This window comes from Tenrec ecaudatus, chromosome 1 (genome assembly GCF_050624435.1).
Source record: "Tenrec ecaudatus isolate mTenEca1 chromosome 1, mTenEca1.hap1, whole genome shotgun sequence".
Classification (NCBI taxonomy): Eukaryota; Metazoa; Chordata; class Mammalia; order Afrosoricida; family Tenrecidae; genus Tenrec; species Tenrec ecaudatus.
This window is the reverse complement of record NC_134530.1, coordinates 3,842,455-3,863,530: the sequence shown is the minus strand read 5'-3', so window position 1 is coordinate 3,863,530 and position 21,076 is coordinate 3,842,455.

Sequence of the window (21,076 nt, the reverse complement as noted above, 5' to 3'; positions counted from 1 at the left end):
ATGAGTGAGGGGGCAGCAGTGAGACCACCCCCTGTCAAAGCAGCCAATGGTGCAGCCCCTCCCCCTCCCCCCAAATCAAGGAAGGCCCCAGGAGTTTCCATCCCACTGCAAAAACCTGTTTCAGAAACACATTTGGATTAAAACAAAGAAATCTCACATTTGAGACACTTGAGATATTTGCCTGGGGGTGAACGAGAATGGAAAGAAAGAAAACGAACAAACAGATCAGTATTTTAAAGAGTTGGGGGCACAGGGGGGGAAATGGTCAATCTTTTGGAAAAGGCTGAATCAAACCTTGAGGGCCGGTCTCCCAATCCTGTGCTGCTCCCTAGTGGTCATTGTAAATATCGCCGCCCTTCGTGCTGACCCCTGGTGGTCATTATAAGCATCGCAGCTCTCTGTGCTGCCCCTAGTGGTCACCATATGCATAGCGTTTTGTGCTGCCGTCTAGCGGTCCCCTTCAGCATCGCAGCCCCATTGCAAGCCCACCACTTGGATGATGCCCTTACCCACAACATTCGACTTCCCATCCCTCTCAAAGTGACCCAGGCCTTGCTGCTAACCACAAGGTTGGAAATTTGAGTTCGTTCAGAACCTCATGGCCCCAGAAAACCCCAGCAATGGAAAATTCTATAGAGCTAGACACACAGAGTTCACTCAGCATCAACCAGGGGGCCAAGGTGAAACACAAGCTCACTGACATGGCAGTGATGTCTCCCAGTGACCCTATAGGACAGGTGAGAACTGCCCCTGGGAGCGTCCAAGACTAACCCTTTAAGGGAGTAGAACACCCCTCCGTTTTCCTGAGGAGCGGCTGAGTGGTTTAGAACCACTGACCTTGGAGATCACAGCTCATCTTGTAACCACTATAGCACCGGGGCTCCTGGCGGAGGGGCAGGGACATAATAAGTGGTCAGTAAATATCAGTCTAGCCTCGTTTCACCCTCCCCAAACCCCTATATAAGTTCGAGGAAAGGATGACCAGTACCTCCCTTGAGGAGGGGGAGTAACTTGGCTGAGGACACGCAGGTGCTGAGGGGAAAAGCAGCATGCAAGCTCTTAACCTCTGCTGGGTAGACAAGTGTTGGTGGACAGGCACCTCGAGGACAAACCATCGGAGGCGATAGTGCAGTCTGGGAGGGTTTCCTGGAGGTGGCAACAGTGATGCTTCCGGGGAGGAAACCAGCTGGAGCCACTCAGTCAAACCAGGGGTGACAGACCATTTTGGGGGGAGGGATGGCGTGGCAGCCCCAAGCCAGACCCGAGAGGGAGCCAGGACCTGTGAGTCCACCCCAGAGCCACGGTCACCCTTTCCACAGGCTGTCTCCCACCCGGCGACCACATGGCTCATCACGGCTTCTAGGAGCTGCCCGCCCTCTCCCTCTCTGCTGGGGCGGCTGAATGCTGACCCCTCCCCCACCCCACCAGCCACCTCCAGCTGGTAACCATCGCAGAAGAAAGGCGTCATTAAGCGGCCCAGCTGAGCGCCGATACCCAGCTCACAGGCACTATTTTAATTTTCCACTGATTTGACTGTGGTGGGCCCCCCAGAGCGAGCCGGGGCAGGGTGGGGTGGGGGAGCCGGTGAGTCTCAGAGCCGCTTATAGAGAGTGAGTGAGAGCTGGGGGGGAGGCTGGAAGGGGGCTTGCTGAGAGTGTGGAGGCAATGGGGATGGGCTCTGGGCCCCCCAAGTCTTTGCCTGACCCTGAAGCAAGGTTCTCCTGGGGCTGTGCCTGTGCCCCCTGTGAAACCAGCCCTGCCCCCAACCTCCGCCCGTGTGCCCATCCTTCCATCCTTCTACCCATCCTCCATTCCCCCTTCCTCTACCCAGCCCTCCCTCTGTATCCTTCCATCCACCCACCATTCACACCCCCAACAAGCCCCATTGTTCTACCCCTGAGCCCATCTCTCTACCTCCCATCTCTCCATCCATCATCCATCCCTCCACCCAAGTATTTCTCCATCTTTCCCTCCCTTCATCCACCCACTCATCTCTCCATCCACTCATGAGACAACTCTCCATCATTCATTTATCCCTCCTTCCATCATCCCTCCATGATCTATCCCTCTATCCATCCATTTCTATTTATGCATCCCTGCATCTACCCATTTCTCCCTCCAGCATCCATCCTTCCATCCACCCATCCCACCATCCATCAATCCTTTTGCCCACCTACTCCTCCATCTATCCATCCCTCTGTCCACCCATTCTTCCATCCATCCATCCCTCCCTCCATCCATCCATTATTCATACATCACTCCATCATTCCCTGCATCCATCTATCATCCCCCACCCACTTTCCATCCATTCACCCTTTCATTCATTTCTCACCCCTCTATCCGCTCATTCATTCCCATCTATCCATCCATCATCCATCTCCCAATCAATTCATGCATTCATTCTTCCATCTATCCATCTGCTGTCCATCTATCCACCCATCATTCATCTTTCCAGACCCTCCAACACTCACCTATGCACAATCATCCAATCACCCATTTATCTACCCACCCATCACCACCACCCTCCCCCCTATCCAATGACCCACCTCCCCTGCATCCACCCCTCCCTCCCTCCTTCCTTTTCTCTATCCCTTCATCCACCAGCCATCATCTATTTATACATTTGCCCATAATACTTCTATCCCTCCTTCCAGTTCTATTTTTCCACCTACCCACTTACCCATCCATCCACCCACCAATAATCCATCCCTCCATCCATCCATTTCTATCCCTCCACTCATCCATCCATCCACCTGTCTATCCATTCACCATCTACCCATCATAGGTCCATCCATCCCTTCCCCTGTCCCTACCTTCCTCCATCTACTCCACGGACAAGTGGTCATTGCATGGTCTCCACCACACCCCACTGAGCACCCCCCAGAACACCCTGGGCCTTCAGACTCAACATCTTTCTCCTCAACCCTGCTTCCCCTGTGTGCCCCCATCTCATGAAGTGCTCTGCCATCCATCAGCCCCACCTGTCCCTGAGCACCAGCCTCACCTCCTTGCACCTGACCCCTCACTCGCCCTCTTTTGGGCCCACTGCCTCCCCTGCTGCTCTCCCACCCATCTATGGTTCTAGTCTTGCTTAACCTCCCTTTGCTCCGACCTGGATCCCAGCCTCCATCTCCTCCCAGGTCCCCACCCCAAGGTCCCCCTACTGTGTCCCCCTGCTCAGACACACCCCATGGTTCCCTGTTACCCTGGAGATGAGGCCCTGCTCCACATCCTAGCACCTGAAGCCCATAACCATTTTGATGACTGACTCCACCCTCCCTCCCAAGCACCTGGGCTCTGTGCATCTGGCACGTCCCCCAGGTCACACCCTTGAGCGGCTTCTCCTGCTCCCCCACTTCTGTGAAAGGGCCACAGCCTTCAGCCAGCAGTGGCCGCTCCCTGACCCGTGGGCTTCCGTGGAGCTGTGGAGCTGTGTGCTCAGAAACAGGCCTAAGATGGGGGTGGTACCCAGAGGGGGACATCCCTCTCTCGTTTGCTCCACTTCCCTCCAGACTCCTGGGCCCATGAAGGGCACAGAAGTTCAATTGAGCCCAGGACACAAGCCAGGGAGTTGGAGGTCCAGACACACCATCCTGGGGTGGGGAGACAACCTTCTGGGAGCGTGCCTCATCACCCCCACCTCACAGATGGCAAAAGTGAGGGTCCACACCCCTGCCTGCCACTCGGGCAGTGCCAGCCCTCCCCATGCCTCAGTTTCCCCAATCAGGACATTCCATTTGGCAGAGGCTTGCGGGGAGAGGTGGACAAGGGGGAAGCACTGCTGGCCCAGTCTGAGGCCTCACTCAGGACGGACTGGGGCTTCAGGGGGGGTCCCACCTCTTTCTGAGCCTCTGTCCCCTTCCCTGAAGGGTCTCCAGAGTGGATAGTGGGTCAAGACCTGAGCCTGCTTCCTGTGTTCCTCTCGGGGAAGGGTCTCCAGCAGCCCGAGAAACCCCCGTGGTCTGGGTTTCTCTGCCCTGGAGAAAAACAGGTGTGATGAGAGACCTAGGTTAGACCTGGGGAAGGACATCCAGACGGTGGAAGGAGTCTACCGGGCTGCTCGCCAGGGCACTGAGCGTCTAGGGGCAGGGTCTGAGCCAAGAACGCTGCCCTCCGTCATTCATTCATGGGCATTTGTTCATGGGAAGAAGGTCACCAATTGCATTTCTAGGGGTGGACGGGTCAGGCCCCAAGTTCTGAGTTCAAATCCTAGCGCCCCCCCACCCCTTCGTGCCTTAGTGTCCCCTCTGTCCCACAAGGGCCCGGCTGAGGGCGGGGGTGGGCGCACGTGCCCGGCGCGGAGAGGGAGGGGCCTGGCGCCCCTCCCCGGGGCTCCCGCCCGCCCTGCGCGCCTCGCCGCGACATTCCCAGCTCGGGCCGCGGGCAAACATCCGCGGTTTGCAGCAGACTGTCCGGCTCCCCGGAGCCTCAGATGTGGGCAGAGTGGGCGGCGGCCCGGCGGGCGGGCGGGAGCGGGCTGGGGGCTGCGGGAGACGGCGCGCCCCCCAGGCCCCTTCCCAGCGCCGGGCACAGGCGGGGGAGGCGGCGGCGCAGGGACCCGCTGGGCCCAGGGCTGGGTGGGTCAGGGGCGCTAAAGTGGTCCTGTCTGCTGGGCACCCACCATGGCTCCCACAGGCTCGCAGTCCTAAAAGCCGGGTCCTCCCCGCGCCCCAGGTTCCTGCGCATCCTCCCCTCCTCCCTGGGCCCTGTCCCCCTCGCTCACTCCCCTCCGGCCACACAGACTGCTCCTGCCCGTGCTGCCCCAGGACCTTTGCACAGAGAGTGCCCTCTTGCCTGAAACCATCAGGCCGCCCCGCACTGCACCCCTCAGAGAGGCCGTCCCTGGTCATTTGGCATTCTCTTCTCATGTCTCTGCATGGCGCTTGTCCCGGTTTGAAATCATACCACTACTCATTCACTCCCCACCCCAGGGGACCCTGAGCACCCGAAGGACAGCCGAATCTGCCTGGTTTACCACGGACGATGGACGCCGCTTGCCAAATAGCTCCTGGACGGTTCTGCGGAGGAGCCACGGAAATCCCCCTGGAGTCTAACCACAATCTCTCCTGCTTTATCTTTGTGAATATCACACAATTTCTCAACCCCCCCCCCCCCCACATCAGCCCTTAACAGTCTGGGAGGTGACTCACTGGATCATTTCCCGCTAAGACCCTGTGGGGGAGGGGTGCTAATGATGACTTCCAACCACCCCCTCCCTTGTACGGTGTGTGTGTGTGTGTGTGCATGTGTAAGGCTTCATCTCACAGGACATGTTGTCAGGGGAGACCAGGCCCTGCAGAAGGACATCCTGCTTGGTAAAGCGGAGGGGCAGCGAGAACAAGGAAGGTCCTCGACCAGGTGGACGGACACCGTGTCTGCAGCCGGCGGCTCCAACCTAAGAACAATCGTGCAGGGCGGGGGGCGGAGGGGGGGGTCCTTCTTTCATGCACAGGGTCGCTGGGGGGTCAGAACGGACTGAAGATGCCCAGGAACACAACGTGCACATGGACATATGCATGTTGGAGCCCTGGTGGTGCTGTGCTGCAGGCTGAGAGATCGGTGGTTCAAATCCACCAGCTGCTGAAAAAACCTAGAGAGCAGCAGTTCTCAACCTGTGGGTCGTGACCCCTGTGGGGGGCGGGTGAATGACCCTTTCACAGGGGTTGCCCGGTTCATCACAGGAGCAAAATGACAGTGATGAAGTAGCAACAAAAATAATGTGATGGTTGAGGGGTCACCACCACACCAGGAACTGTATGAAAGGGCTGCGGCGTGAGGAAGGTGGAGAACCGCTGCTCTATAGGGTCTAGAGGAGCCAGAATGGACTTGATGGAACAAAGTGGGTTTGGTTTTTATTTCTCTCCAGTGAAAGAAGAGGCTTTCTACTCGGGCAAAGAGTTGCAGCCTCAGAAGCCCACAGAGGCTGTCAGAATGGACCCGACAGCAGTGAGGGGTGTGTGTGTGTTTTAGTTTATTCATTAGAATTCATCATTTTCTTCTGGTGGGAAGAGATGCACATGGGAGCAAGCCCAGGGACCTGGCTCAGGCCTCCAGGCCCTGGGGGGGACATAGTGCCTCACTCTGGGATTTGGGGGCTGAGGCTGGGGTCTGTCCACTCTCCCCCACTCAGTGACCCACTGCTACCTCCTTCCAGAGTCATCTCCTCCTCCCACCCCCAAAACGCACATTGAAGCCCTAGCCCCCCTCCCCAGACTTGTGCTGGGACATGACCTTGCTCCAAAACCAGTTTCCCAGCTGTGGGTGACCTGAGAGAGCCGGGCTTGCCCGGATCACCACCATGTTTTCCAGGCACTCAGACACGCTCTGCCTCAAGCTGTGAGCTCTCGGTCCCTGCCAGGACCTCGCCTTCCACGGGCTGCACCTTCCACAGGCTTGACAGTGGTTCTCCACCTTCCTAATGCCGCGACCCTTTCAGACAGTTCCTCAAGGTCTGGTGACCACACACACACACACACACACACCATAAAATTATTTTCGTTGCTACATCATCACTGCCATTTTGCTCCTGTTCTGAATCAGGCGACCCCTGTCAAATGGTTGTTTGACCCCCAAAGGGGTGGCGACCCACAGGTTGAGAACAACTGCTTTAGGGCATGATGAGCTAAGCCAACCCACGGTCACGCTGGAGTAGAGTGGGCGCTGATCCTGGCTAAAGCGAAGAGGAAAAGCAAGGCTGAGGGGCAGGCGCAGGCAGAGGGAGAGCCGTGGTTCTACCAGCCAAGGGAGGTCTGGGGACACCAGAAGCCGGAGGAAGAGGCTAGAAAGAGCCCCTCCCAGGGCCCTCTGAGAAAGCTTGGACATCTGGTCTGTGCACCTGTGTAGCAATCACCACCTGCTGTGTCAGCCACCCATTTTGGGACACTTGGTTCATGTCAACACACCCCTTTAGAACCCTAGCTGCTCGGAGGATATAAGTGGGCCTCGGGAGAATCACCCAGCCCTCCCTCTGCTTGCTGTCTGCGTCATGCACCTGGTTCTGATCCACAGCATCCCTGGGTCCACCAGAAGGAAGCACTGCCCGGTCCTGCACTGTCCACACAAGCGTTGCTACATGTGAGTCGCTGTGTCCGTCTGTCTGCTCATGGAGGGTCCTCCTCTCTTTCGCTGCCCCTCTGCTTTACCAAGCATGATGTCCTTCTCTGGTCTCTCCTGGCCACATGTCCAAAGCATGAGGCCAACGTCTCCCCAGCCTTGCTTCCAAGAAGCGATCTTACTGTGCTTCGTGGTCCATCGGGCGGTCGTGCCTGGTGTCCTCAATATTCTTTGGCGACTCCATAGGTCATGTCTTGCTTGGTCTTCTTTACTTTTGGGCCAGTTTTCAATGTCTATGATTGTGCATTGGCATGATTGAATTAAAAACACCATGGCTTCGGTTGGGCATACCTTAGTCCTCAAAACAGTGACTTCTTTGCCCCTCCCTCGCTCCCTTCCCATATTTCCTTAAAACCCAAAAGAGGGCTTTTTTTTGCAGCACATTTGCCAATGCAAGAAGTCATTCGATTGCTCGACCGCTGCTTCCAGGAGCTTTGATCGCGGATCCAAACAAGACATGATCCTCGTCAACTTCAACCTTTTCTCTGTTTAGCACGATGTCACCTACGGGTCCAGTTGTGAGGATTCTGATCTTGACTTTGGAGTTGCCATCCCTACTGAGGGCTGTGGTCCGTGATCTGCATCATCAAGGGCTTCAGGTCCTCCTCATTTCCAGCGAGCCAGGTTTTGGCATCTCTCTGCCTATCACAGGTTGTTAATAAGCCCTTCTCCGACCCTGATGCTGCATGCCCTCCATGGAGTCCAGCTTCTCAGATGGTTGGCTCAGCATCCAGATTAGACAGGTATGAAGAAGGCCACTACCTGGATGCACACCTTTCTGTTCAAGCACCTGCCTCTTGGTCTACGTAGACATTCCTCACGCGCTCAAGGAAGTGTTCTGGAATTCCCATTCTTTGCAATGTTATTTATAGGTTAGGATCCACACAGTGAAATGCCTTGACTCCATCAATAAAACACAAGTAAACGTTTTTCTGGGATTCTCTGCTTTCAGCCAAGATCCACCCGACATCAACAATGATATCCCTGTCCCACGTCCTCTTCTGAACCCAGCTTGCATGTCTGGCAGTTCCCAGTGGATGAACCGCTACAAATGCTAAAACATTGTCTGCAGCAAAATTTCTCTTGCGTATCTTCTTAGTGATATTGTTCTATAATTGAAGTTTCTGTTGGGTAGCCTCTCTTTGGAATAGGTACAAATATGAATCTCTTCCAGTCAGATGGCCAAGGAGCTGTCTTCCAACTTTCCTGGCACAGATGAATGAGCGCTTCCAGGGCTTCATCGGCTTGTTGAAACATTTCAGTGGGCATTCCTTCAATTCCTGGAGCCTTGTATTTGGCTCGTGCATGCGGTGTAGCTTGAATTCTTCCTTCTGCACCGTTGGTTCTAGCTCATAGGCCACCTCCTGGAATGGCTGTGTGCCGACCAATTCCTTTGGTGCCGCGACTCTGTGTATTCCTTCCATCTTCTTCTGATGCCTCCTGTGAGCTAGTCAATACTTTGCCTGTAGAATCCTTCAATATTGTCGCTCAAGACTTGGGTTTTTCCTTCTTCAGTTCTCTTAGCTTGAGGAAAGTTGAGCGTGCTCTTCCTTTGGGGACATTCTAATGCCACGTCTTTGCACATTTTAATTCTAATATTTGGCTCTGTCTCCTCAAGTTGTCTGTCCAGTCCTTTGACTTCCTCATGTTTCCCTCCCTTCATTAAGAGCTTTTTTTCTGTTCAAGGGCGAGCTTCCGAGTCTCTCCTGACGTCCACTTGGGTCTTTATGTTCGTCTTCTTCCTTCCTGTCTTTTCTAAAGACCCCTTGTATACGATGTCCTTGGCGTCCTCCCATATCTTGTCTGGACTGCTCCCCATCCTTAGCGTGCCATGTGTCCACTCTGTCCTTGAGATGGTCTCAGAATCCAGGTGTGACCCCTCGTCGGTCATACGATGGCTCTCGGGATTTGTCATCATTCTCTTCCGTCTCTACTTGAACTTGTATTTGAGCCTTGGGGGGGGGGGAGTCTGGTGTGCAGCCGGCCCCCCGGCTCCTCATCCTGACTGATAGGGTGCTTCTTCAGCCTCTCTTCCTGCCGATGCAGTTGGGTTGCGGCCCATGTTTTCCATCTGGAGAGGTGCAGCGTACCGCCACCGTGGATACCAGTGTTGGAAAGAGACTTGCCATCAGGTCTGGCAAAGCTCAGACATGCCATCACTGCGCCTCAAGCGGATGCGTGTGTGCCTCCCCTGACAGATGGCTCCTTTCCTTTCAGCCAAGTCCTGACTGAGGCTGATCGCTGTCCTCCGGGGCTGTATAGACCTTCTGCTGCAGCTGCCTCACCCGGAGAGATCTAGGATCTAAGATCTGACCCGGGAGTCTGTATTTTAGATCCTGCATTTGGAGCTTCTGATGGGTTACAGAGGAGCCCTCATGGGGTAGTGGTTAGGCATTGGGGTACGAACCACAAAGTCAGCAGTTAGAAACCAGCAGCCGCTCCTCGGGAGAAAGACTCGGCTTTCTACTCTTATCAAGAGGTTCCGTCTTTGGAAACCCACAGGGGGCAGTTCTCCTCAGTCCGATAGGGCCACCTAATTGACTCCATGGCAGCCAGCTTGGGACTTCATGGTGACAAGTCCATGTAAAGAGAACCAGAATCCTCACACGGGGACCCTAGGTGACACTGATAAATGGAAACGAGATTGAAGTTGTCAAGGATTCCATCTCGTTTGAACCCACCTTCATGGAAGCAGCGGTCGAGACAAGACAACACGCGGCATTCAGTAGCCCTGCCGCGCAGACCACTGCAACGTGTTGAAGAGCACGGAGGTTCCTGGGAGGACTAAGGTGGGACCGACCCACGCCCTGGTCTTTTCCATCGCCGCCCAATGCACGTGGAAGTCGGACACGGGTGAAAGAAGTCAGAAGAAGGATCGATGTGTTGGAACTGTGCTGCTGGCGGAGACGCGTGAACGGACCGTGGACTGCTAAATCCACAAACCGATCTGACTCGGAAGAAGTACGGCCAGAGCGCCCTTGAGAAGCAGGGAGGGCCAGACTTCGTCTCACATACTTCGGACGTGTCCTCAGGAGAGACCTGTCCTTGGAGAAGGACGCCATGCTTGGTAGGGGGAGGGGCGGTTGAAAAGAGGAAGCCCCTTGATGAGATGGACGGACCGCAGTGGCTGCAGCAATGGGCCGCAGGGACAGTAGTGAGGACGGCGCAGGACCGGGCAGTGTTTCCTTCTGTTGTGCACAGGGGTAGCTGTGGGTCAGAGCTGGCTTGACAATAACAAGGGTGGACACTCAACAAGTGGAGCCACCATGGATAGGGGCTGATGGAGAAACATTTCCCCACTGAACACCTGTCCTTGGCTGATCCATCACCTCCTCCCTCCTGGGCCTTCTACCTCTATTGATACGACCACAGAATTGCACAGAAACCTCCTTCTTCCTCACCACCCACCTCCTGCTTGTCCGGCGTGGGTCACCAGCGAGACACTGAAACATCTCTCCCACCTCCAGCTCTTTCTGAGCAAGTCTCTCCACTTCTCTCTGAGCGTCCCGTTTAATGGTCAAGTCCTGGCTCTCCTGAATGTGAAACCCAGCCTGCCCCCATCACCGCACTCCTGACTTGGACCCCATCTCCCCCCTGGTTGCCTACTGCTATGCCAGGCCCCTGCCTTTGCCTTCTCCTGCATAGAAGCTCCACAGCACTTTAAAATAATGTCAAGTCCATCCGTCCCTCCTCTGCCTACAGCCCTCCAGGGCTCCCACCTTTCTTGGGTCAAAGCATGAGCCCAGGGGGCCCTGCATGCCGCATCCCACCCTCCCCCTGCCCTCCCCTCCTCTGCCCTCCCCCTCGTGCACTCCCCTCCAGCCACACAGGCCTCCTCTATGTTCTTCCACCTCTCCAGACCAGGCCCTGCCCCAGGGCCTTTGCACGGCCTGTGTCCTGGATTTCAAATACTTCCACCCACCCTACCCCCCGCCTCCCACTCTTCTTCCAGGTAACTCGACCCTGATCCAGCTCTCTCCTCCAACATCACTTCCTCCACGAAGCCCTTCCAGGTGACCTCAATGCCCCAGCCCCCAGCCCCCACCCCCGGGCAGGAACTGGTCTGTGCCACCCCTTCCTGGAGGGTGCCAGTCCCACGTCAGCAGGGGTCTTGGTCTGACTGGGCCACCCCTGCCCGTGGTCTCCAGCATCCTTACGTGCTGAGAAGGGAGGACAGAAAGCTTTTCTGGGAAAGAAGTCATCCTGCCCTTGGCCCTCACAGGTGAGGCGAGCCCCAGCATCTGCAGGCAGGAGGGGCCCCTGCCCCCTGCAAGTCACGGGGTGCCGGCTCAACTTGAGACCCAGCTCTCTGAGGCCTGAGCAGCATGAGGACAGGCAGTCCAGGCCCACGCCATGTGCTGAAGGGGGATCTGGTGGGTTAGCCCCCCGGCCTCCAGCAGCCCCAGGGCTGTGCTGATGGAAAGGTTCAGTGGGCGGCAGGCCTGTTCAAGAAGCTGGAGGGACAGATGGTGGGCGACAGATGGACAGACAACCTTGGGTACAGGCCCTCCTTCCTGGGCCCGCCCTGCCCTGCCCATGCTGCTCCGGAATCTCTCCTCGCCCATCCGGCTGAGCCCCGGCTCAAGGGACGTGGCCTTACTCCCGGGAAGCTTCTACAAGGGTGCCTGGGCTCAGTGTGGACGTGAGAGCCTTTTCCCAAGGGGCGCTGGACACCGGCCCCACGGCCAGAAAGAGGAGAGGGACCGGCCGCCTCCCTGGGGTCTCAGGACACAGAGACGGGCAGAGAGCTTGGGCCAAGTCACACGGCGCTCAGAGCCCAAGGGTCCCCTCTCGCTGCCAGCTAACGTGGGCGCCCCCTGCTCCCCCATGCGTCCAAAAGTTCTCCGCCGTGGGCCCCTGTGCCCCGCTCTGTCGGCCCGCCTGCACAGGGCCTTCAGAAGCTTCCAGCAAAGCCTCTCATCTGCCCCCAGCTACCTCAGGGGCCACAGAACTCTCTGGGCAGTGAAGACATCTTCCAGGTGCAAGGTTCCAGAATTGCATTCCTCTCCGATGCCTCCTCTGCCCACCGCCACCTCCCACCCAGCTCCCAGATGCCCGGGGAGGGGTCCTGGCCACCGACCCAGAGCCGCGACCACCCTCGCCCCACTCACCATCCACCACATCTTGGCCGTCATGTCGTAACATAGCTGCCATTTCACTGATGCCTCCCCGGGCTTGCTGGACACGGGGGGCCCGGGGACCTCCATGCCGAGGCGGGCGACCAGGGCGGCGGGGGGATCACCCAGAAGCGCCTATTCCCACAAAGGTGCCGGCTGGGCGGGCAGCGGGGGGCAGGAGCCCGGGTGTCCCACCCGCATGGCGTTGGACTAGGGTGGCAGGGATCAGGACCCTCTGAGGGAGTGAGGAGGGAGTGTGAGAGGAGGCACTAGGCCAGCCAAGTGACCACCCACAGCCCGGGCGGGCGAGCGAGCGTGCGAGCGTGTGTGCGTGTGTGTGTGTGTGCATGCGCGCGTGTGTGGTTGGTGCAATCAGAACAAGAGGTGGATTTGTGAATCAGGCCGCCTCTGATTGGGAAGGTGCCCCCCCACCCTCCACCCCCCTCCGGAAGGAGTGTGTGGCTTCTCCTCTGCTGCCTGGCCTGGCCTCACTCAGCTCCCAGCACCTCAGGTCCAGGCAGAGCGAGGCCGAGCCGTGGCCGCCTGGGGCTGGAGGGGCTGGGGCTGGGTGGCAGACAGCTGCCCGACCTCCCACCCACCCACTCCTCCATCTCCTCTAAGGCACTGGCTCCGGGAGATGCCTGGACACAGGGAACAATGCCACCGTGGTCTGCCGCAGGGTCTGAGCGGGTGCAGGTCGCTGGAGACAAGTGAGTGCAGGGAGGTGGAATTGGGGGGTCAGGAGAGGGGTGGCTCCCGGGCCGGGCGAGGGTTGGGGGGCCGGTGATGGGAAGGTCCTGGGTGTGGAACCAGGAGACGGGGTTGACCTGTCCTTGTCCCCGCCCTGCCAGGCTGCTGCCATCGCTTAAAAATGGTGCTCCCCCCCATCTCTGTGCCCCACCAGCGTGCCTGGCACACAACACAGACAGGGACACATGTGGACAGGAGCCCTGGTGGCGACCACAGGTGGGGCTGGGGCAGGGTGGCGAGAACCTGCCCGCTTGGTGCTCTGTGGGAGAAAAGACCTGTCAGGCTGGCCGCCTCGGAGACCCTGGGCAGTGGGGGTGGGGGGCGGCTCTGCTCTGCTCTGGCCTCCCTGGGGCAGGGTCGCCGGGAGCTGGAACAGACATCCTGTTGGCAGTGGGGTTGGCAGGCGTTGGCGAGGATGGGAGGAAAGTGAGCCCCTCACCCCCTGGCAGACAGCCCGTGTTGCACACAGCGAAGCAGACATGGGGGGGGGGGTTTCTGCTGCTCAGACTTGACCCAAGAGACCTGGGAACAGGGCTTCAAGCAGATGCAGGGCCCCCATGTCCACTGCAGCCATGCCTGCCCCCCCGCCCAGTGTCCATTCACAGGAGTTAACTGTACCCCCCAAAAAACAAACCCACTGCAATTGAGTCTGTCCCACCTGACGCAGACCCTCACGTAGGGGGTGTCCGTCTTGAGGAGCAAGCAGCCCCATCTTACCCACATGGAGAAGCGGGTGGGCTGGAACTGCCCACCTCGGGGTCAGCAGTTCAATGTTGCTCCCCCCTGCCACCAGGAACCTCGGTCCAGGCACACAATGGGCTAATGTGGTGGGTGTTGCTGGTGCACTCGGGTCTGTTCCAGCCCACAGTGACCCCAGGCACAACAGAACGAAACACCGCCCGGTCCCACGCCATCCTCACCACGTTCCCTGTGCCCGAGCCCCACTGTGCCCCGAAGCCTCCACTGTGGCCATCCCTCTCGTCAAGGGCCTTCCTCTCTTCCGCTGCCCCTCCACTTGACCAAGTGATGTCCTCCTCCAGGGGCCGGTCTCTCCTGACCACACGCCCAAAGGGCTGCGAGTCCGCCCTGACAAAGGAACGAGGTTCTGATACAAGACCCGAGTGGAGGGGCCCTGGAGTGGGCATGCTCACGGAGTGTGCCCATCCCCCTCTGCAGGAGCAAGGGTGTGGGAGCCCACAGCCACTCCGCCCGTTCTGAGGAGCCCTTCCCACGCACGAGGGCCCTGTCTGCTCCACAGGTGTTTCTGAGCGGCTAACCGCTAGGTCGGAGGTTTGAAACCACCAGCCGCTCTGAGGGAGAAAGGGGAGGCTTTGAACTCTCGTGAAGAGGAACAGTCTCGGAAACCGATACGGGAGGTTCTACCCTGTCGGAATCAACTCGTTGGCAGTGAGTTCGATTGTTTTTTTTGGGGGGGGAATCTTTGTTTTCGTTCTCCTCCCCCCATAACCATTTTATTGGGAGTTAATACAGATATCACATTGCTCCACAGTTGGTTCACATCCAGCAGTGTTAGAATTGCTACCACAACCGGTTCCAATCGGATTGAATTTTTCATCAAACTTCTTTTTCATGGAAATAGTCCCTTATCTCTTATTATTCTGTCTTAATTTTAATAAATCACCAACCAAACTCCCTGACATCAAGCTGATGCCGACTCACAGGGACCCTGCAGGACAGGGTGGGACCGCTCCGTGGTCTATGAGACGGGAGCTCTTCAGGGAGGAGAATGCCTTGTCTTTCTCCCGAGGAGCAGTTGCTGGTTTCGAACTGCTGACCTTGCAGTTAGCTGCCGCCCCACATGTCACCGCCACGCCACACCGAGAGTGAGGGTGTGGGGACAAGACAGTGAACCCACGGAGGGGAGTGTGGTGGCTGTTGTCAGCGACTGGCAAGTCGATGCCCAGTCCTGGCTACCCTGCGTGCAGGGCAGAACCAGGTCCTGCAGGGTTATCAAGGTCTGACCTCGCAGAGGGTGGCTGCCAGCCCTTTCTTCCGAGGTTCTTCCAGGCAGGTCATCGAGCACGGGAAGTCACTGAAGGACACACTCCTGCCATTGTTGTTCTCAGTCTTTGGTCAGGGACGAGCCATCTGTCTACCAGGGGACCCCGAGTGTGTGGCCAGACCAGAGGAGAAGGGGTTGGTGAGGGCTCGGGGTGGGTGGGCTGGACTGGCCTGACCTGAGTCACACCTTTTTCAGTGGAAGGACTGCAGTTAGACAGCAAGAAGAACTTCCTGGAGAGAGGTTGCCCATTAGCTCTGAACTGGCAGGGATGTTTCTGTGTGGTCTGAGAGCCTGCTGACCAGGGGGTGGACAGAGTCTAGCTGGAGACTCTCAACTGGCCACAACAGAGACTGTGGCCACCCTACCCACCAGCCTTCCCCCTGGGTTAACTTCTCTAGCATCATGGTAGGGGGCTTTCCCTGGAACAAAGGGCTGCTGGCCCCCTCCCCTCTCTGAACCTATGTCTCCCACAGACCCCATGTCCTCCTGGCCTGGCTTCCTCCATATTCAACTCCAATTCCAGGGCTCGGCTGGAGCTGTTCCCTGTGCCTGGAACGCTTGTCTCCTTCCATAAACCAGAAGCTCCTATACATTCCTCAAACCCCAGTCCTGGAACCCCCGCCCTTGGAGGATGGTGCGAAAGGGGAACACACTCAAGAGCTTGGAGGTTCGAGCTGACCCAGACCCAGAGGTACCACTGAACAAAGGCCTGGCAGCCTGCCACGGAGCACAAGACAGAACAGAACTGACCCTTGCAGGTCAGAGTAGAGCTACGCTCTGTGGGGTTTACAGGGCTGGGTTTTGAAGGATGCGTAGGAGCTCCTGAGTGAGTCCATTGCTAACTCCTGATTTGGAGAGGGAGAGCCTGAGACAGAGACAAAGAGGTGCAGAGATAAAGGAGGAGACCGAGATCATGAGAGAGGGGGAGAGCCTGGCATCCACCGGCGCCCTGTCCATGACGTCTTTCTTGCCCGTCTGCCCCGTGGCATGCTGGCCCTGCCAGGGCAGCCTGTGTTGTCAGCCTCACTTATTTGGCTTTGGCTCTGCGCCTGGCACAGAGGAGGTGCTTTGCTCAATGCAGGAAGGGATTAATAAGGGGCCAGGGTTTGGCAAGGCCCCGGGGCCCTACTGACTCTCACAAAAGGCATTTCCACCTTGGCCCTGAGGCTGCACGCAGGTCCGGCCCAGGCGGGGGCAGGGCAGGACCCGGGCTCCCATGGCCGACCCGCCCAGCGGACACAGATCGCCCACATGGAGGCTCCCGCCCCGTCACTATAATTTGCCTCAGTACCTTGTGGTCGAAGGAGACAATTACCCCACAGATGTGCGGTCGGAGAGAGGCATTCGGGCGATGGGTCAGAGCCCGGGCCCAGCGGAAGGCAGATGTGGGAGGCAGCCTTCAAACACAGGGAGTGGGAAAGGGGGGTGGGGGAGACAGAGAGACACACAAAGAGAGAGAAAGACAGAGACAGACACACACACAGAGGGAGAAGACAGAAAGATAGGAACAGAGTGACAAAGACAGTGAGACAGAGAGAGGCTCAGAGGGACAAGAACAGTGACCGAGCCAGCCAGCCAGAGGACAGCACAAGAACACAGAAAGCAAAGGCAGGACAGAGGGTGAGAAAGGGACACAGAGAAAAAGACAGAGCCACCAAGCAAGAGAGGGAGCGGGAGGGGGAGGGAGAATCGGAATCAGCCCTTTGTGAGCCCTGGTGGGGGGGGGGGGGTGCCAGCCTTGTTCTGAGCTCTGGCCAAGTAGCAAGAGGACGGGAAACCCCACCCTGGGTGTCCCACTGTCAGTCTCATCTTTAGCAGCCTGGCACTTAACCCACAGCACCCCCAGTGCTCCTCGCAGCAGGCTACCCACTCCCCGCCCCTAAAAAAGAACCCCACTGCCGTTGAGTGAGTGCTGAATCCTCTGAAGCTGTCGCTCTTTTCTTTTTTAATATTTTAAAAACATTTTATTAGGAGCTTTTTACCTATATCATTACAATCCCTGGGTCCATTAGATCAGGCACAGTTGAACAATTGCTGCCATCGTCACTTTCCATACATTTTCCTTCATCCTTGATATCAGCTGGCTTTTATCGAGGTTGTAACTTTTAAAAAAATAAATCATTTTATTGAGGGCCCTTACGACTCTTGTAACATTCCACACATCAATTGTATCAAGCATATTTTTTACATATGTTGTCATCATTTCCAAAACATTTTCTACTTGAGCCTTTGGTATAAGCTCCTCTTTTTTCCCCCTCCCTCCCCCACCCTCAGGAATCCTTGATCAATTATAAATTGTTATTATTATTTCATATCTTATACTGTCCATTATCTCCCTTCACTCACATTTCTGTTATACGTCCCCTTTGGGGGGCTATAGAGCCAACCTTGTGATGGGTTCCCCTTTTCTCACCCTTCTCCCTCCCTGATCACACCCCCACCGCCCTCCATACTCCCACTACTGTTGTGAGGGATTTATCTGTCCTGAATTCCATCTGCATCAGTGTGTGTTCTCTGGTCCAGCCAGATTTGTAAAGTTGACCTGGGTCATGGTAGTGGGGAGGCGGGGGACGGGGGACAGGGGACGGGGAGGAAGCATTCAGGAACTAGAGGAATGATGTGTGTTTCGTCCCTGCTATACTGCACCCTGGTTGAATCATCCCCTCCTTATAACCCTTCTGTGGGGGGGATCCCTTCCCTATAACCCATCTGTCTCCACTGCAAACCCCTCGTTCGCATTAATATAGTTGGTACCTGATACCTGGTTCCATTGACACCTCTGGATCACACAGACTGGTGTGCTTCTTCCAGGTGGGCTTATTTGCTTCCCCGCTGGATGGCCGCTTGTTTGAGTAAAGAGGATGTAACTCCTTGTGGGCGGAGAACAGTCCTGTCTTTCTCCCCCGCGCAAGCAGAGGCTGCTGGTTTCCAAATGCAGGCCAGCAGCAGGGCATCAGAAGCCCACCCAAGCTCTTGAAGGGCCAGGCTGTGACTTGGGGGACCCTGGGGAATGTTCTCCTTGTAGCCACCCCAGGGTGTCTGGGGGTAGGGGTCGTGTCTCCTCTGCAGACTCAACACCCACCAGGCGCCCCTTCCTGGAGGAGGGAACGGCTTCTACAAAGGCCTTGAGGCAGACCCATGCCTGGTGCTGTGGAGGTATGGCGAGCGGATCCTTGTGGCTGCAGAGGAGGGAGTGAGAGGTCGGGGCAGGGCGTGCTGGGCCCCATGGGCCACTGGGAGAGCTTTCACCTGAGAGAGGTGGGGGCCCAGGTGGGCTGGGGCAAGAGAGGGACTGGCCTTGACTTGGGTGCTCACGGGAGCCCTCTGGCTGCGGCGAGGAGCACAGATGAGGGGCGAGGGCGGAGCCGTGGCCTAGGATGGAGCGGGGAGCTGGGTCCAGGTGGGCGGTGCTGGTGCGAGATTAGGGGGAGGTAGAGGCGGGGGACGTGGGTAGATTCAGGTTGGCTTGTGAAGGCAGGGGCGAGCAGATTTGCTAATAAATTAAAATGGAGACCAGGACTCTGGACCCTTTCCTGTGCAATACCCCCACCCCACGCCCCTCACCTCGCAACCCAGCCACCCCACCGCAGCGGGAGAAGTCCGGGCACTGGAGCTGTCCGCGACCCCCGGTGCTGAACCCGCAGCTGGCGTCGTCTCCGGGGCCCTAGCCTTTAGTACCCTTGGATTTGACCCAGGACCGCAGAAGTTACTTCGTTGATATTGGTCTGCACTGGTTTCCGGAACCCGGACACCCCAATCTGCACTTGACAGGTGTGCAAACTGAGACCCGAGAGACGCCGGGCAGGCGCGCACGCCCACGCGGCCCGTCCCGGGAGGCTGCGCCTTTAAGGATCGTGAATGGCGTTCCTCCTGACGTCACAATCACCGAGGCTCGGAGGGCCCTTTCGAGGATTGGCTGATGGTCTCATGAATATGTAGATCACCCCACCTGCGTCTGGCTCCGCGTGGCTCCAGAAAGAAAAGGGGCGGGGCTGGAAACTGTGCCTGCGGGGGGAGTGGTTTGTCTCAGAGAGCCTGGTTAGACCCTGCGGGATCCCTATAGGATCCCTACAGGCCTAGGGAGATATATGTCCCACTCCAGACTTTCCGAGGCTTCGCGAGGGAGGGTCTATGAGCACAACTGAGGCTGGGTCCCTCCCCGTGCATCCCTTCTTGTCAATTCATGACTCGGAGCAAAGGCCTCCTCCAGGAAGCCCTCCTGACCACCCTTCCCACCTCCGGCCCCCAATCTAAACACAATTCACTGCCATCGTGTCAATGCCGGCTCCTAGCAAGCCTATAGGGCAGGGTAGACTCGCCCTAGTGGGTTTCTGAGACTGTAACTCATGACCGGAGTAGAAAGCCCTTTTTTTCCCTGTAGAGCATCACGTGGTTTTGAAATGCTGACCTTGAAGTTAGCAGCCCCACGCATAACCACGACGCTACCAGGAGCCCTCTCACTTTGGCTTGCAGCATCACAAACAGGCTCCGTGTCCACCGGCTCCGTCAGAATGGTGCCCACGCCCGGAGTAATGTGCGGTTTCAGTGCCTGCCGAGTTCTCGGTCTCCGCTTGCTGACCTGGGCTACGCTTGCTGACCTGGGCTACGCTTGCTTGATTGTACGTTGGGTTCTGATAACAATGCTATCCTGAGCGATCATTCATCCCCTTGAGCCCACCCCACCCCCCACCCCTGCCACCAAACCATCCTGGGTGGCCCCAGGCTCCATTTCACAGATGGGGAGACTGAGGTTTAGAGAGAGAACAAGGCCACCCCAAAGCATTACAGTTCTGGACAAGGGAGATCATTCAGTTCGCGGTGACTGAGGGAAGGGAGGGGGGCTGGGCCCCAGGGGACTGTGCATTTTACCCCCCTAGGGGCTGCTCCACCGGCTCCTCCAGCCCCAACCCAGCATGAGGCACATCCACCCACCCCCTGCCGCCGAGTCCATCCCCCACTAAGGACAGACAGAGTAAAACCTCCCTCCCCGCAGAGTTTCCAAGGCTGTAATCTTGATGGAAGCAGACTGCCACATCTTTCTGGGTCATTCCAGCCCTCCAACCACTAACCTTTCTTGGGTCACAGCCAGACCACTGCAAACCCAGGGCTTCTTAAGCCGTGTACCAATCCCACAACCAGCCAGCCGATCCGGACTCACGCTGACCCCAGAGGCCAGAGAACTGCTCCCAGGGATCTCGGAGGCGGTCACTGTCACCCTTTAGAGGAGCTGGCAGCCTTACCTCTCTCAGAATGAGTTCATCTCTAGGGTCCCAAGACGTGCACATCGCCGCCGGAGCAGAGAGCCTCATCTTTCTCTCTCAAAGCGGCTGGTGGCTTTGACGGACTGACGTTCAGATGACCCACCCAATGCCTTCACCCCTGGGTGCCAGACACTGGCAGTTCGACACTCCTACCCAAGGCACGGGCCCTGCCGCCCTCTGGTGGTCATCTTGGGCGAAGCCTCTGGAAAAGTGCATTTTCAAAGGTTGATTTCTTCAAACACTTCTTCCCAGGCCTTGTAAAAAATCAGTCCATTGCCAATAACCGCGTCGGCATGTGCTGAGAGGCCCCTATTTTCGAGGGAAAGAAACGGGGCCTCGGAGCGATTCAGCCACTTATCAGAGGCCTCTCCATCGATTGGCGAACCCAGATTCAGCAATTGGTTCCCTGGTGGGGTCTTGAACACGCAGCCACTGTGTACTGGCCCCTCTGTCTGTCCGTGTGACGTCCTGTCATGCTAAAGGGAATGACACAGGGATTTCCAATTCCAGCGGGTTCACATAGGGTAGGTTTTGGCGGAGCTCCCAGACTATGGCAGAGCAGGAAGAAAGGTCTTCCTGAAACCAGCCAGAGATAACTCAACGGGCCACAGAGAGACCTTCTGGTAGGGGGCTGGGAGGCACGCACAAACCACTTGGCTCAACCCTGTGATGGTGCAGATGGTGACAACGGGGCAGGATTGGGCGATGCGTCACCGTGTCAGAGTCAGTGAAGTATAGCACCTTTTGTCTCAGTTGCCTTCCCCAGAAGTGGGCAGGGGTGACCTGCTCAGTGGCTCAGTTCCAGGGGAGAA